This window comes from Polyodon spathula, chromosome 10 (genome assembly GCF_017654505.1).
Source record: "Polyodon spathula isolate WHYD16114869_AA chromosome 10, ASM1765450v1, whole genome shotgun sequence".
NCBI lineage: Eukaryota > Metazoa > Chordata > Actinopteri > Acipenseriformes > Polyodontidae > Polyodon > Polyodon spathula.
The window spans coordinates 40,748,353-40,767,304 of NC_054543.1; the positions used below are offsets into that span (position 1 = coordinate 40,748,353).

General features: G+C 36.1%; 1 pseudogene; it reads right to left on the reverse strand.

Moving 5' to 3' along the window:
* Positions 1-11,299: 11,299 nt before the first annotated feature.
* The window catches only part of LOC121321958, a 32,853-nt pseudogene continuing 25,200 nt past the window's right edge, over positions 11,300-18,952 (reverse strand).

The following is an 18,952-nucleotide window of genomic DNA, read 5'->3' on the forward strand; positions in this document are numbered from 1 at the left end:
ATTTTTTGCGTTATTCTGTCTGGTATTTTTTGAGCTACAGTACTTTTTATAATCTGGTGGTTTTTCGTTTAAGTTTGGTGCCGGGAGAGTATTTATTAACCACCTGTACTGACTGTAAGTAAAAAAAAAAAAAAAAATAAATAAATAAAAACACTGGACAGTTACTACTCCCATTTGGCAAGTTACTGCATCTAAGTAGTCTTTAGTGCCATTTGTGCGTGGGGAACTTTAAAAATGTGTATTTTAATATAAAAAAGTACTTTTAAAAACGAATGCTACGCATGCGCAGTTGTACGATTTGGTAACAGTTTCTGTGTAGTTCTGGCTCAACCTGTAGCAATACAATCACTTAGGAACGCTCTCCAGTTTGAACTACAGTTCCCAGAATGCACACCGAACGGCTGATCATACCTAACATTTCAAGGTTTTCACAAGCGTAACAAAGTATCATATTCTACTGTACAGAGTAATTAAATAAATAATAATAAAAAAAAAAACGTGTCAGTCAGTGGTAGATGGAGAACGAGTATTTAATACCTACATGTACACTCGTACACGCCAGATCAGTTATAAATAATGATGAAACATTTCAAATAATAGGCCTAAAACGATTATTTACATTACATTAGGCTTAAAAAAGCCAGAAGAACTTCCAAAGAAATAATTTTTGTTCATGTCTAACGCAAAAAACAAACAGCTATGCATTTTGATGCTCTACTGTAAATAACATAGGATGTATAGAATTAAAAAAAAAAAAAAAAAATCGCGATTAGCCGTCATAAAACAAAAACACGAAAATGGCAAATTTACAAAACCATCTGAAACACTGTACTGCACAGTCTGTTTACTGTAGTCAGGACCCAGCATATTTTTAGCTGTACTTATCAATTTCTTTATTATAATAAATAAATAAATAATACTTAGGACTTACGCTAGACATTTTCAGAGATGCAGAATCACAGTCAAATTGTTCTTGCAGTTTAACAGTAGATTTATAGAATAACTTGCATTTAGTAAATAATATATCAAACTCGGCTACTCTATGGTTTCATTCACAAGTTGTAAAAATAAAACACATGGATGCAAACTTTATTAAAGCGATCACCAGCAACATATCACCTGACAGCATTTTGTATAAACTTTATGAACACAACAAACGGCATGCCCTATATTTATATATCTATATTTGCCTGTTGAGTGATTGTATTTCTATTTAGCAGACTTTATTTTTGGATAAATCGTTATATGTATATATTCCTGAGTTATGCATTGAAATATGTTTTTTTTTGTTTGTTTTGTTTTTTGTTTTATTGTTTCCAATTTGAATGTGTACCTACAATCTAATTGAACATAAGATTTTATTGTTTTGTTTTTACTGAGTGTGTGTACATGTTATGGAGCCACTTAGTAGTAGGCATTTGAGTATTGGAGGTTGCGCTAGCATATGTATTAAAATACATTTGTTTTCATTCAAAGTATGCTTAGTTTATATTTGTGACTCCATTCTGAATTATCATTACTATTATATTATACTATTATATATACACTAATATATCATTACTAAGGATAATGCAATTCTGTTAAGTGTCTCAAATACAAAGGTTCTGGTTTATCTTGTTTAGAGAACTTGAATTGTCAAAAACTGAGAATTACACCTTTTGGCCACCTGGTGGTGGTCATTCCATTCTGCATTGTGAACACATTTTCTATTATTTTTCAGAAATCCAGCAAAAAATGTTTCCCTTAAGATATCAGTTTGTACTGCTTTATAGCCACACATGCTATATCAATTACACAGCTGTATTTTAGTTTCAGAAAGATCTGGTTTATTAATAGAAGTAAAACATCTGAAATTGGTAAAAACAGAAACATGTTCTTGTGTCACATTGTTCTATACCTGGTACCAGGGTACACAGTGCAAGACAGACAGATGGATGGATGAACGGACGAATGGACGGACAGAGGGATAGAGAGATAGACAGCTCTGCTTCAGAAGTTTAAGCTGTTGAACTAAAGTGAAAGTCCCCTCGAAGCTGAAATAAAGCTGGAACGAAGCTGTGATTGATGAGAGTAGCTGGCAAAAATGGCAACTCAAATAAACCAAAAAGAGTATGTCTTGGAAGCCAACCATGAAACTGAAATAAGCAAAGCTGAAAAGCAATCAGCTGAAACTCTTCAAACACCACAGATGTCTTAAAAAGCAGAATGAAAAAAGAAAAGATGCAGGTAATGTGAACATACGTCACAACCATTTGAATATGAAGCAATGACAAAGCCTGACGTGAAAATCAATCAACCCGAGTGCCACCGCGATACAACTTCAATCACTACATTTTCAAAGGTTTTGGAAAGATTACCTATTTTGCTAAATTGTTTTGTAGGCTATTTTTAAATGTAGATCACAATGCTTTATGTCATTGACTTCATTCAGCTTTTAAACGTTTATCAAAAATCATTCAATCCCAAAGACTGATAATTGCAAAGCATATGACATGGTTTATTTAGATTTCAAGAAAGCTTTTGACAAAGTCCAGCACAAAAGATTAATTCTCAAATTGAACGCAGTAGGGATTAAAGGAAACGCATGTGCATGGATTAGGGAGTGGTTAACATGTAGAAAACAGAAAGTACTGATTAGAGGAGAAACCTCAGAATGGAGTGAGGTAACCAGTGGAGTATCACAGGAATCAGTATTAGGTCCTTTGCTATTCCTAATCGACATTAATGATTTAGATTCTGGTATAGTAAGCAAACTTGTTAAATATGCAGACGACACAAAAATAGGAGGAGTGGCAAACACTTGCAGCAGCATAGGTCATTCAAAATGATCTGGACAAGATTCAGAACTGGGCAGACACATCGTAAATGACATTTAATAGAGAAAAGTGTAAGGTACTGCACGCAGGAAATAAAACCATTATAAATATCATATGGGAGATACTGAAATTGGAGAAGGAATCTATGAAAAAGACCTAGGAGTTTTTGTTGACTCAGAAATGTCTTCAACTAGACAATGTGGGGAAGCTATAAAAAAGGCTAACAAGATGCTCGGATACATTGTGAAAAGTGTTGAATTTAAATCAAGGGAAGTAATGTTAAAACTGTACAATGCATTAGTAAGACCTCATCTTGAATATTGTGTTCAGTTCTGGTCACCTCGCTATAAAAAAGATATTCCTTTTAAACCCGGAATAATTCTGGTTGCTCTTCTTTGCACGCTTTCTACAGCAACCAGAATTATTCCGGGTTTAAAAGGCATGTCATATGCAAACAGGCTAAAAGAATTGAATCTGTTCAGTCTTGAACAAAGAAGACTACGCGTCGACCTAATTCAAGCATTCAGAATTCTAATAGGTATTGACAATGTCGACCCAAGGGACTTTTTCGACCTGAAAAAAGAAACAAGGACCAGGGGTCACACATGGAGATTAGACAAAGGGGCATTCAGAACAGAAAATAGGAGGCACTGTTTTACACAGAGAATCGTGAGGGTCTGGAATCAACTCCCCAGTAATGTTATTGAAGCTGACACCCTGGGATCCTTCAAGAAGCTGCTTGATGAGATTCGGGGATCAATAAGCTACTAACAACCAAACGAGCAAGATGGGCCAAATGGCCTTCTCTCGTTTGTGAACTTTCTTATGTTCTTATGATAATTTCATTCAAGTTGGGCAATCACAGCTTAGGACTGAACCATATTTACTAGTGAGCACTAGAACAAAGCTACATTACATTACTTAATTTACACAGCATGTTCATGAAAAATAAACAATATTTAACAGTACTTCATGGGAAATTATGTTTAATTTTGATAAGGTCCCATTGTTAGGTCAAGATTATGATCTTGATTGCATGACACATAAATCTGCAATTAATTTTCCCATATGAAGATAAACTACTCTAGCACTGCCAAAAGTACATGTTTATTCAACACTACAATAGTAATTATTTATCTAGACAAGGTGTATTCTTGTGGTAGTTTGACTGTCTGTGAAGTTAAAAAGAGGTAATACACGGTGGACAACAGGGTCTCATCAATGCACTTTAGCTATTGCGCTTCAGCAGCTGAACACCAGTCTTTACATTAATTATTTTGCCATCATCTTGTTTTAGACTGCTCAATATTAAGACACTTTTTTTTTTTTTTTTTTGGTCAGGAAACCTATGCAAACCAAACCAACCAAACCAGTCACTTTAGTAAACTTTGAGGTGGAATTACAATAAGAACAGCCTGAATCAGCAACATGCTTGCAGGTGGTGAAAGTTAATAAAAAAAGGAATATTTAGAAATTTTTTATAATTTCAATAAGTATTACTTCAGAATCAGATTTTAAAAATAAACAATACTTTAGTGCCAAAATATTAAATGGCTGTTTTGGTGGCATACAATAAAGTTCAATTATGGGTATTACAATTTTAAATTTATAGAAAATTAAATTTATCAAATATATTTATAGGAAATTATCCCTTTTCAGCTAGTGATTATGCTGACTTACTTTAAACTTGTGTAAAATATTTACTTATACTAAGTTAAGCTTCCCTCAAATATCCAATAGGTACCCCAAGAAAATTGCCCTATATTTCTAATACAATCTATTCCTTGGGGAAGGTTACTGCATCAATGTAACTTGTGAAAAAATGAAAATGTGCATGCATTGCACATATGTTAACACTAAATCAAAACCAGTACCTAATTTCAGCTACAGCAGGTTGCGTAATATTTACAATAGATTTTTAAGAGATATCAATGTAAGACGGCGGGATGCTAATTAAAAAACAAAGTTAGTTTGTTCTGTTTTTAAATTAAAATGGTTGAAAATACCTACTTTTACATGGCCTGCCATCACCCTCCGTGCCTCAAGGACAGCTTCTGCATTTGTAAGATCCGAAACTGTTGATACAAGGTGCTCCAGGGAAACGGGGGCTCTTCTCACATTCATTTACATCTTTTTGACAAGAGGTACCTGTGGAACCAGGCAATTTAGATGTACTGCATTTTGACAATATTAAGGCTTAATTCATGTTAACTATAAATTTCAATTAAATGGTTATTTCATACACTGTTTTAGAAGAATATGCTTTTTTTTTTTTTTTTAAATACAAAAGCCTGATGGCAGCAGGAAAAAAGAGACAGCCAAACATGTTTGTGCCATATGTGTCTGAATGTTACGCCACTTTAATGTTGAACACAGAACAACCCAAGCAAAGCTATCAACTAAGCTATCGAATAAGATGATACAGTGTGATGCCTTTCATTTGTAACAGTCCCTCAGGTCACTGAAGAAGGTAAACCAAAACCTTTGACTTGAGATGTTAATCTGAGTTGACTTTTCAGATTCCGCAAAACATTTGACAACAAACAGAGCCATAAATATTCGTTTTACCAAGTCTTTCCTTTGGGGGTTTCTAACAGTGCTGACTTTTAAATGTGTAAAGCCATAATGACACATTGGCTTTAAGAGATGAAGTATCCTTATCCTAAATTATTCAAATCTGGCAAGTACTTAATTTCCGTTTACTGTAGCTGTACATTCTTACCTAGTGTTTCTGATCATTTCTGATCACAACGTGTATTTACACGATAGCTGTACCTTGACACACTCTAGAAAAAGATTGACGGGATTATCCCAAATAGCAAAGTACAAACCGTGAACTTGAGAGTTAAAATGTTTTCAGAATCGATTTGTGATTCTGCTTCTGAAGCAAGTCTGTTGCTTGACACATTGTTACACACAGCTTTAATGACCGCAGTTGTGTTTTCAGGTGGTGTTTTTTTTTCACTGTCATGACCCTTGTAAATGCATTAAGATCCTTGTGTTTTCACAATGATTGTTTCTGAATAGCTGAGGCGCCCAACTTTTTTCCAATTTTATTTAAATTCTCCAATTTCATTTTGTTAATGTAAATCTACTACATATCAGCATCTGTATCTATTTTATGACTTATAACACTGCTTTAAACATGAAAGTGGAAATGTATGATTACCATACTCTTATCTCAACTGAATGTTAAACATTAATAACCTGGTGTATGTAAGAAGATGGGGTACCTCTGAGACCAGCTGGGCATTCACACAAATAACTATTGACTCCATCTACACAGGTGCCTCCTCCACATGGATTTGATATGTACTCATCAATATTTTCCTGGCAGAGATCTCCTTTGAATCCTGAGGGACACATGCAGAGAGATTCACCACTTCCTGGGGGGAAACATATTTGTAACGCATGTTCCACCATTCAAACAACCACATGGCTTCACTGCAACATGCAAGAGAAAACAGCACAGACTTTACAGGCAGTTATAACTAGAAATGCGTATCAATAACCCTGACCTGGTGTTCTACTGATCAGATATTGGTAATTATACTCCATTTTTAAATCCCCATAACAGCAACATAATATTATTGTAACTGTTAGCAGAATAAAAGCAACTGTTTGCCTCCAATCTAGTCGTTAAATACTGCTTTTTATTTATTGCATGATACATGTATGAATTAATTTTCATCCTCCAAGTTGTTTAATGTCATAAACTTTCACATGTTGGGATTGTATATACTAATGGGAATTACTGTGGAAAAGTATGATACAAACTGTATCATAAAAAGTTATAGGTACATACAGCTGAATTATCTTATAAATTATGCACCGTACGGAATTATACACAGTATTGCTCGCTCTGGGAATGTGTTTCTTCATCAGGAGTAGGTTACTCCGGTCATAGAGGACTGTTCCATTCCAGGTTTAATAGATGTAATTAGGATTAACTGCTCTAGAACCTAGTCAGGGGTTTAATTGGTTGAATAATATTGTAAAGTAATTAACCTGGACTGGATGTGTCAAAGCCTGCTCCTGTATCTACAGCATTTCTCTCTGTGTAAAATATGTGTATGAGAACATTCAGAATTACAGATTAGTCAAGGTTTGAGTTTGGAACGGTAGATTTCACATGTGTAATTAATATACAGATAATAATTAATAGTAATTATTTAGAATTTTTATTACCCCCAATCTATATTAACAGGTATTCTGGTGAGAGTTCCTAAATTATGGAATGCTCTGCCTTAGTTTGTCAGGGAAGCTGGGACTGTTACAGTTTTCAAGTCAAGACTAAAAACACACTTTTAAAAAATGGCTTTCCTATTTTAGTGGATTATAATGTAACGTTTATTTAAGTATGTTATTTAAATGATTTGATTATGGCAGTTGTACATTTGACATGCTATACAAATGTATTGTGTGTAATAATCTCTAGAAGTTTATGTTCATATGTGCAGAAAAACACTCAGGTGTCTGAATGAGAAACAGACTGATTCTTCCTTACCTCACCAAGTAACCTCTCTTTGAACTCTCCCAGAAATGCATTAGAAATCAAGATAATATTAAAAGTTTGAAACGTTCCCTCCAGAGTCAATGTTAGTTTATTAATAATCTTGCATTCCAGAGCAGCAGTATTTCAGTATTACCAATGTAGACATTTGTGTGAATTTTACAGTCCGTGAATACATCTCTATTAATATCCACTTTGATTATTGCTGGATGCTTGAACATGCCTCCCTGGGTGTTTGAAGTGTAAAACCACACTATGTGTCTTGCTTGAGGCTGGCTGTAAAGTGTTCAGAGAATTGTTTAAGTTTTAAGAGCTGTGTTCTGGGTTTTCTGTTTTTGCAATACAGTAAATTGTTTTTATCATTGCATTTATCATTTCCCACTGTCCAACATATGTACATCTCCATTCACACACAAACTGATGATAAAATGACTTCTTATGCTTTTGGTTATGCTTTCTTTCTAAAGATGTATTTCTCTAACGTTAACGGAAATATTTGGTTCACAAGACAGCCAAAGCCCAGGGTGACAACATGCTATATGTATTTCAGACATGCATAATTTGACTATTGTGGACCACTGGTGGAAATACTGTAGGGATAAAAAGGTGTTCAACTTTTGTTATTACTTTAAAATTCAAATGCAAACCAAATATAACAGAATAAAACCATTCACGCTAACACATTGTATTTCAATTGACTCACATCCCTCATTCATTTAAATTACCTTTAACTTACAAAGTCCAGTTAACGATGAGTCGCAGACCTGACACATACCATCATATAAGGTCACCACCTTGGAGTCACTATACAGGGAGCCGTCATTAGTTTTCAGTTTTAAATTTCCACATGGGTACTGACTGCCAAATTTAACGTGCAGATCCCATACAAAAAAATCTAAATGAATCCTCTTGTGAGTTACTCAGGGCAAGCTAACAAATTGCTAGATACCAAAAACAAAAAGCAAACTTTTGACTCAAATGGTATTTTGGAAAGCTAACATCATTTCTAATATCTCTTTGGTGAACCATGTTGTACGATTTACATAATCGTGAAATTAAAATACCAGACTGCATTGTTAATTGTATTTGTATACAAAGTAATTGTTCAGTGAGAGTTTTATATTATTGTTTATTTTTTTATAGTACAGGGTTACAATGGAAACTTAATATAATCTTGTTATTATTATTATTTAGTCATTTAGCAGACGTTTTTATCCAAAGTGACGTTCAGAGACTTGGGAGTGAACTGTGCATCAATAACTGCTGCTTCTGCAGACACTTTTACGTTTTACGTCTCATCTGAAGAATATAGAAAGCACACACATAAGAAACCAGTTTCGTTTTGGCAAAGCTCAATTATGGGCTGTCTCAAGCGATGGCCTCTTTCCAATACAACTGGAATCACATAGGAGTGAGTTCTTGGTGCCCCCAGAGGACTTGCAATATTGATACATTACAAAAGAAATATATGTAGGCTTTGTGACCATCACATTGATAGTCTATAGACATGTACCGTACTTACATTTGAATATCAAGCCAGTGTTGTATCCCAACATGCCTATGCTAGTTAGGATTGTATAAAATAACCTTATTAATCAATGGCTTAATAACAAATGAGTTGTGTCACTCATTACAGTGCACCTGTTTTTTTTGTTTTTTTTTTCCATTAAGAGAGTACATCTTTTCCAAGTGTGTTGCACAACTGTACATAACCACATGGAAAAAATACTACGGATAGTAGCTTTAGCTTGGATTAACATTCTCTCCCACCTATTTGTTAAAAATACATAGAATTAACTGAAAAATTAAAGTGAACAATTTGTGTTAGTGTTACTTAATAAATAAATGTTAACCTATAAGTGTGGTTCAGAGGGTGGAGCTAGGCCACCCCCTGCATCCTATCATGTTCCTTCATCAATTAAATCTTCCTTTATTTAAAAATCAGTCACCCCTATCTAGCTGTCTTGTGTTTTTTCATTTCCTCTTCCTCCCTCCTCCTCTAGCATCTCAATCGCCTTTTGCATCAGTCTCCTCTGGGGGGTTAGTGATTCCACTTTCTCCAATCCTTTGTTAAGCTTCTTTATTTACCTCTTAAGGAGGGGTTCTTCACTAGTCATAGGGGACCCCCAGCCAAACCCCTCCTTTAGCATGCATGATCCCTTGTCTTCTTCTCTTTCAGGTTCTGATACCTATATTTATCTGAGGGCCCCAAGCGGTGGGACCCCTCTTCTTTATGTTGGGTTTTTGAAGAGGTGGAATACCCCGCTTTATATGTTCTAATAACTACTAACTCCATGTTTTCTTTCTGGTTCGCGAGCCTTTTCATATGTCGGAAAGACAGTGGCCCCCTTCCTGTTTGTCGGGTCTCCTCAGCGATGGAACCCTCTCTATATGTTGGGCCTTGAAGAGGCGGAGCTCATCTCTCTACATGTTTTACATGTCTTTAAATATTACATCACATAGATGTCCATGAACCCCAAATACAAGATATCAGAGGTTTGCTTTACACAATGCAGCAAGGGAAAAAATGGAAATAATCCTACAAAAATAATTTGTTGATGGATGAGAATCTGACACTGCAGGCAGTATAAGTCTTCTAGAAACAGCATGGGAAGTGTTGCTAAGCTGCTACATCACTGTGAAGAACAAGAAGCAGTAGTTTTAATTGAAGATAGGCAGAAGCCAGAAGCTAAAAACGAATTCAGTGCATGTGAAGACTGTATCATTAGCCTAGTTCTGCCTAATACCTGCACCAAGCTGGTGTGCTACAGGTTTTCTAACCACAGGGTGTCAACATACAATATCTGAAATGTCACCAGGAAGCTACCAAGACACTGAAAAAATAATTTTAGCATCCCTTATCACTGCAGGGGTAGAATTAAACAGTTCTAAAAGAGAAGGTACTAGTTTAATAACTGAATGCAATGATTTCACCCTGTGATACAGCCAAGTGCAAAACAGTTTAAAGAAACAAAACAGAGGGTTTACCTTCATCCTGGAATTCATTATTAGTTCCCTTTCATTCTCATTTCTTTCATGGATTTGTTATTACATATACTTTTAATAATACATGTACATCTGGGGAGATGACATTTTTTTTGATTTTGGACTGAACGACAGAGCTATCAGATTTCAGAATCACCTAAAGATATTATGCAACATATTTGATTAATACCAGCTGACAATAATTATACTGCATAAAAGTACAGTTAAAGACTTACAAAGTATGATCAAAGTATATCAATGCATTATTAATATGTATAATTAATTCTGTGCCTGTGCAGTGCACAGTTTTCTATTTATATTTATGAAGTATTATGAGGTATGAAATACGTATACCTTATAATATCATCATTTTGCATCATCCAGTTACCAAATTATTTGTACCAATTGGTGTTACAACAGCTTCCATTAACCCTTTGCGGTCCTGTGTTGGACCAGGTCCAATATAAAAAAAATGTTCCTTTCCAGTCCGATGTCGGACCCTGTCTGACATCATCAAAAAGGCGTCAATCACAGGTCCCTAGTCGAGAAAAGCTTTCAATGGCTGAGAGAGGCCGAGAGAAGCCGGAAAAAAAGAAGGCTGAACTGAGCAATACGCATAGTCCCTTTACCACAAACATAACACAGGCATAAAAAACACATGATAGCTGCTTCCGCATCCAGCGCTCAAAGAATATCACAGACATTTGCAGGGCTTTTTGAGATATTGTAGTAATAAAATAATGACTTGGATAGCATTATTGAGGAGTTTGGTGATAAACTGACTCATCAAGAGATGATTTTTTGGTATGCACAACTATGATGAGATATGTGATAAATACAGTGAATAAGGGATTGGGGCAGGGCTGGAGATGCAGTATGGAGTGTCATGTTGATATGCAGTGCCTTTTAAATCTGTTTTGCTGTGAATAAAATGACTTTTAAACAGTGTATGTAAAATAAACAGCTTGTGTGAAAATAAATTAGACCTGACGCGCCCAAAAGGTGCTGAATAAATGGATCTTAAAGGGTTAAATACACTTTTTTTCACAAATCCTTTCACCGTGTAATTACCATATTAATTATGAACCCAAGAGCTAAGTTTCTGATGGTAACACACCATCAATCTAATGACCTGACAGTGCAGGTCACCAGAGTCCACAAAGCCAAGACCAAACACACAGACACTGTTGAACTCGTACACTCATGTATCACAGAGACCACTGTTCTCCAAGTCTGTTAGTTCTGGGGGATGACTTGAATGAGAAATAATAGAAATAACTATGCACACTTGATAAATGTGAGTGCATGTCATGTAGCTGCTTTTGTGGAAGGAATGACTTGTGAACCCCCTTAAACAAATACAAGTAACAAAGCAAGCAACAGCATAAATACTACAATAAAAATCAGAATGGGTGACCTGCTGTTGGGTCACCTGGGTAAATACGAGAATATTTCCAGTACTATAAATCAAGCGTTCCGTAACACGTCTGAATCCCTATTGTGTTTAATCTCAGGTGGTAATACGCACAATAAAGATTTGTGACCCTCAGATTAACTTATTCAAACCTGTTTCAGTAAAATGATGGCATTCCATTGGAAGATTATTGACTTCAAGCACTGAAAGGACAAGGTCATACAGGTACTGTAAATATGAGCAATTGTTCACATTCCTTCCTCTCCAGTGCCAATTTTTTTATCTAATTTTACCTAGGCTGACATTATATACCAAAAGGACTATATAAAAAAAAAAGACCTCACTGTATGTCACAGATCTAAATATGTGCTAAAATTGACAATGCTCCTGCTTGGATGCACTTTCATTGACTGAAAATCAGTTGATTTTGTATTATATCGTATTTCCACTTTGACCCTGTCTGCAGGTAATTAGTACACTGGTCTCATTCTGTGTTGTTTTTCTGGAAAATATAGTGTTTTCTGTAATTGTAATTTTGTTTTATGCCTCATGTAATAGGACTCTTTTTGCTCTACTTCTCACGGGCTACAGGGAGTAAACAGAATGAATTTCAAAGTTGTACTGACAGCTCAGAAATTACACATGGTGTCAGCTTTGGGGATGATAAATACTCAAAGCAATTGAGAATGCACAGGCCCTTCCTAAATCATGTTTGCCTGTATGTATAGTATGCCTCATACTGTCTACTTAACATATTTGTCTTCATAGAAAAACTGTTTTTTTATTAAAAAAAAAAAAAAAAAAAAAAAAAAAGAACTGCCACTAAGACTAAAGCAATGTACATCACCCTGAAGTTTTTTTTATTTTTTTTTATGACTGGTCATGACGCAAATGGCTTACATGCAAAACCATGAAAAAAAAAAAAAAAAGAACTGTACACTATACACTATTTAAGTACCGTTTCTTAGTTTTAATCCAAAAATAGCCCAAACAGAAAGGGATACATTTTAACGCAGGAGCTAGCATGGCAAAAATGGCCTTGCTTTAACATTTGACCATAAATCTTTAATTGCGCATTAATAAAGCCATTACTGTTCAGCCTGCTTTGTTTTCTGTAGGCAATCAAAGGGTATATAGTATAGTCATCTGTGCACTCCTACTCTTAATATCTGTCCCATGTGCAGAGTATTTAAAACACTCAGATTATTTACTTGAAGTAATCAAATTAAAGAAAATATATTCAAACATAATCAGTACCAGGACTGTACAACCTTATCTGGGCCTTAATTTCAAATCCATTATATTGCTGGTATGGTACAGTAGTTAATATAATGTTATTTATCTCAGTGATACACATGTTTCTGTAAGGCTAAGGATCCTAACTTGTGTACCACTGTCAAGGAATGCACATTCTGGACAAACACTTGTGTGGTGAAATTGAATTAGGCATAACATAAAGAACATTTTAAAACTTGTTATTATTGGCTAATGTGGTTTCTTCAGTCCCTCGTTGTGAATACTGTTTGTGAGTTCTATGAAGGTTCTGCTTTTTCAAATAAATGTAGCTTTAGTTTTAACACATATGTGTTAAATAATAAATGGAAATAAAACAAAGGTTCCAACAGTGACAAACACTGGGACGAAGTCAGACTGTGAAATCCAGGGTCATAAAAAACACGCACTCTGGAATATGTGTGTTGTTTCACACTGCGAGATCTGGCATGTTGTGTTTTTCCACCTCTGTTCTTAAGTCAAAGTGAAACTAGTCAGACAAAGGCTTTTAATGTGGCTGCCAAGGGCAGCTTGTAAATAAATCAGGAATAAAAAAGAAAACATCTCTTTTTTGTAGTAAATGACATGCAGATTAATCAGGATGATTGATCCTTAACATAATCCTGTGAAATTTATACAACAGTATTGTCAAATAATACAACAATATGCTAGGTTGTCATAGGCAAACAATATTCTGAATGTGAAACTGTAAGAGATGGCCCCTAAAGTTATTTTACAGTTTCACATACAGACCTTGGTCTTCACAGGCACAAGTCTTAACTTGTAAAGTAATGTTCTCACATTGACTTAAATCGTGTACCCACTGTGCGATGAACTTTCCTTTACTGTATGTTAGGAGAATCCATGTATATTTCCCTGCATTATGAACATTAGAACTGCCACAATATATTAGTTCAGAAAAAGCAGGATACATTTCTCTATCAAAATGTTACCTTAGAAACTTCCAAATGTATAGTGTGATAAAAAAAAAAAAAAAAAACCTTTTGAAATATTTGGAAAAAGTTAATTATGTAATCCTAGAGTAAGCTTTGGCTCAGAAATTAGGAAGGCCGTGTATTAAAGGCCTAAATTTAAAACTTGATCCGAACCCAATCCAACCAAACAAATCCGGACCAGACCCGAGCCCTTTGAAATATTTGCATACCCAACCTGACCCGGCCATCTCCCCAAATATCATAATTCCAAACATACGCTATTGAAACTAAGTACCTTCTGTGCAGAGGCTCTTCCCGATTTCCTGTTAAAATATAATAATCTTAATAACCCAAAACTGCACGATTTAAAAGAATACAACAACATTCTTCTTCAGAACTTTGTTACCATAAATAGCCACACAATAAGATGCTTTTGCAAGTAATATTTAGCAAGATTTGCATTGTACAAAGCCACACTGACTTTTATTATCGCTGAATACTACAATATTGTAATTTTCCCAAAAAGTGGATGTAGACGTACCATTCCCAGCAATGGAATTCCACTGCTACACATTCCCCTGTTGATAGTTTTTTTCTTTTTTTGCTGAATAAAGTATATATTTTTTTAATCCTGCTAATATATTTATTAATCCACCTCTTGCTCATCCCCCTGTCCCAGCCAGCATAAATCATGAAATATATAAAGGTCATACACGAGACCACAATGATTAATAACATTCTACATCACGGTGGTGTTAATTTGATTTCTAATTTGCATTTAAACATATTTAGTAGAATGGCACCCTAAGGTATTAAACACATTGTGCAAGATGCATGCTCATAACGTATCCTGTGCCTTTATTCATTGAAAAAACAAAAAATTTCACAACTGGGTCAAATGCCAGATTTGTAGGCCTGTGCATTCAAATCTCCTCAACCCTTCTAATGTTAACTGAACCAACACCTGTTAAGACTTGCCGCATTTTAAGAAAGTGTTTGCTCCCATAGAGCACACTACAGAAATTTTGCTCCACATCCATGGCTACACAGAGAGGAAATACTCAACAATATTCAGTACCATCTGCTTTCCTGTTAGAGGTAAATAGTCACTGTAGTACTTGAAATTGGTGTAGTTTAGTTTTGTGAGATAACATTTTTCAATTGAAAATCTAATGAATAGCATAATTTCTTAAATAACCAATTATAAAGAGACCTTTAGACAATCTCTTCACTGTCCTCTCAAAATCTGGTCCTTATAAATGGTATATTAATAAAAAAAATGTGAGTTATCTGTTTATTAACTCACTGTCCTTGTGTTAAACAGTGTAAATTTTAACTTTAAATCGGTTTCAAAACCAAGTTCTAGTACTTAATCGAATATTGTGAATAATACCAAAGCTTACTGGACAACATGACCTCATTATGGCAGCTATTTGGGTCAGATGTCAATGTGAAGGTCACCGACAAATTTATCCTGCAGGGTTTATATAACCCTGCATCTTATCTTTTATAAAAACAAACAAACAAAAAAAAAAACATTAGACCTTTCTCTTTATGTGTTATTTATGGAATCTAAGTACAACCCACAATGCCCCAGGATTATACCATCCTCTGTGAATGAAGTGCTTTCAGTGCCAATGTCTGACAGTCAGTATTAAATCACTGGACCGCTGTATAAAAAAAAAATGCCTAACGGGGCAGAGACTGGGGTTGTCCAACATGCTCAATTATTTGTTCCAGCTCCACTAAATCACTAGTTATAACTATATCCCCCATTATAAAATAAGTACTGCAATGCAGAAAAACAAAGTTTCCCCAAAGGTATAGAGCCCAAGGCTAGAACAAAGGTTAAATCCAATCTGAAGGACTTTCCCAGTGTCCAGAAATAATAAGAACATACTTACTGCTGGAAAGACTACAGTGATAAAAACTGTGCCTGGGAAAGCACTGGCGGCCCCATTCAGTATAGAGTCCATTCCCATTACAGAAACTGGGACACCTCAGTGTAGTGATGACCTCTTTGGAAGCTCCAGTTGATCCTCCTAACATGAATGACTGCCTTGTCCTGTTTTCCAAAACCCTTCTCTCACACTCATTTTCAAGCTTCCTCCCAAGCCAGATCATCCATCAGCTGCAAGTCTAAGATGCACATGTCAATGGCTTCATCCAGGCTTCTTCCCAACAGGTCTTTGCAAACAAACCCAATGGTGGACAAGGACCTACTGGCATATCTCCAAGGCTTTAGCTGATGTTAGGCTCACTTAGAGAAGGCCATGATGGCTGAACCACAGGTCTGGTGCCAGATAAATGATCCTCTGGAAAGAAATACGTAAAGCTCTCCTGACTCAAACCCTGGAATGTGAAGATCGGCAGGTATTCATAGTAACCTTGTCTTCTTCTTCTACTTAATTTAATGCCCGGCCCTGTTTTATTATTAATTGTTCCTGTTTGATCAAAATGTTATGCTAATGGTTCTTGAATATGCTGATCCCCTGAAGGAAATTCTAAGGCTTGTTGCTGTCGGGATGGCATCACATTGTCCTGTTTTCTGATGACCTTGGGTAGGCTTCCAAAATTCTACACTGCCTCACGTTTCTGAATGTCAGTCTCGATTGTAGGAGTATTGATATATTCATAGGTAATGTCAAGGAATGGGATGACTGAGGTGTAATCCACATTGTCGTTTGAGAAGCAATGAGATAAAGGTGAGTAGTCAAATAACTCCCCCATTCTGTTTACTGAGTGGAGAGACATGTTGTACTCCTTCTGGCACCTGCAGTAATTTTTCTTTTTCTTTCCTTCTGTGGCTAGCTGTGTTATGTCAAATAAACTCTCCCCAGGTGGTATCCTGACAAAATAGAAAACTCTATATCTAGGATTGATTCGGAATTTCAGCCAATACATATTTTTTGATAAAATATGATAATCTTAAAGACCACATGTCAGGTATTTACTGAGCATTTTACATCAGAGCTGCCGATAGGAGTGATCAGTCCCGCTTACCGAGGGATAAAGTAGTCACTCCACAGAGATCATTTTCTCTTTTGCTTCCCACCCAGGTAGGTATGGTAGGTATAAACTAACTTGTCCAGTTGCGCGATTGAGTCTGTGAAAGAGCTCTCATTCAACTTTTATGGAGTTGCCCTGTAAAGTTATTGTTGGACGTCGGCTTGCCACTTCCCCGGAATCAGAAACGCGACTTCTGAAGACTGAGCAATAAGCGTTGTGCAGCTGCGCTCCCGTTTAGTCTTTTCTTTTCATCAGCCTACATCGCCTGGTGATTGTTATCTGCTTTCCTAACCTTGCAGAAATGCTGTTTTGTGTTTTTCTACTTCTGTAGATAAAAAACATAAAAGAGAAGAGAGAGACACTTGATTCTACCACCATAACCTGACTCTGCCACGGCCGCTGTTGAGTCAACTCCACTGGAATGGCTCAACCCGCCCACTCGGTGTGCGCAGCCCAAAAAAACTCCACAGATATATCAACCCACCCAACCCAGTACGTTGGGTCTTAAAAAAAAGTCTCCATCTTTCTTTTTTCTTACTGTCTGTAGGCTGTGCTCCACTTTGCTCCACTCGTGACTTCACACTGTCCAGACTAGACACTCAGCCCTGTACCATTTTAAATATGTAAATTTCAAGTTTAAAACTATTGTAAAAAATAACATATACGTGTATTTTTTGATAAAGCTGTTTTGTCAGAAGGGATGCAAAGACTGGCTTATTAAGCCTTTGTGGTCCTGTGTTGGACCAAGTCCGACATTAAAATGTTTCCTTTCCCGTCCGATGCCAGACCCTGTCCAACATCATCAAAAAAGCATCAATCAAGGGTCCCTATTTGTTTTTTCTCTGGAAAATGCAGAGAAAAGCTTTCAATGGCTGAGAGAGACTGGAAAACAAAATTGGAGGCAGATCTGAACAATACGCATAGTCCCTTCTCCACAGACATAGCATGTACAAAAAGAAACAAGATAGCTGCTTCCGCATCCAGCACTCAAAGAAAATCGTGGACATTTGCCAAGCTTTTTGAAATGTTATAGTAATAAAATAATGACTTGGATAGCATTATTGGGGAGTTTGGTGATAAACTGAGAAATCTGGAGATGATTTATCAGTGTGCATGACTATAAAGAAATATGTGATAAATAAATCGAACAAGGGGAGGGGCAGGGCTGGAGATGCAGTACTGAGTGTCATGTTGATATGCAGTGCCTTTTAAACCTGTTTTACTGTGAATAATATTACTTTTAAACAGCGCATGTAAAATAAACAGCTCGTCTGAAAATAAATTAGACCTGACGTGCCTGACAGGCACTGAATAAATGGACCGCAAAGGGTTAAAGTTCAAAAACAACATAAAACCCACACTGCCTATTATGAATACTGTATGACAGTGAATTACCTCCACTTCTCTATGAAATCTTCAGGGTTATTATTTCTATGTGAACTTGTTAATATGCTGCCATCAGTGCTGTGAAAGTCATTCTGACTATTTCTGTCAAAGGTACCTCACAGGCTTCTTGTGCTGTTATAATCAACGCTTGGTGCTCTCACAGACAAGCTCATTCCCCAGTCTCTCACATCTGCCTGGACAAAGGCACCGGAGGGGAATACAATCTGGAAAAGATGATAAATTGTAGCCATATGAGAACTTGACGTTATATAGATCAACCTGGTCCCTTTTATTTGAAACTAGGGCTTGGACGAAAGTTCTTTTTTTTTTTTTTATATCGATGCATCATTTTCATAAAGCCCCAATGCATCAATACATCGTTTTTTCATAATGCAAAAGGAACATGTAAATGATAAGATGTCCTCCACCAGCCTCACTAGTTTGGAAGACAGTGCTTCAGACATACAGGCTTTGGCCTGTTCGGACAGGAAATCCAGATGGCCAAATCAGGGGTCAAGAAATGACGCAAAAAGCAGGTGCATAACCTCATTACTTGGGTCATTCGCTGAGACAAATTTCGCACTAGCTTATCTCTCAAACTCTGTGTTACTGGAATTAGAAA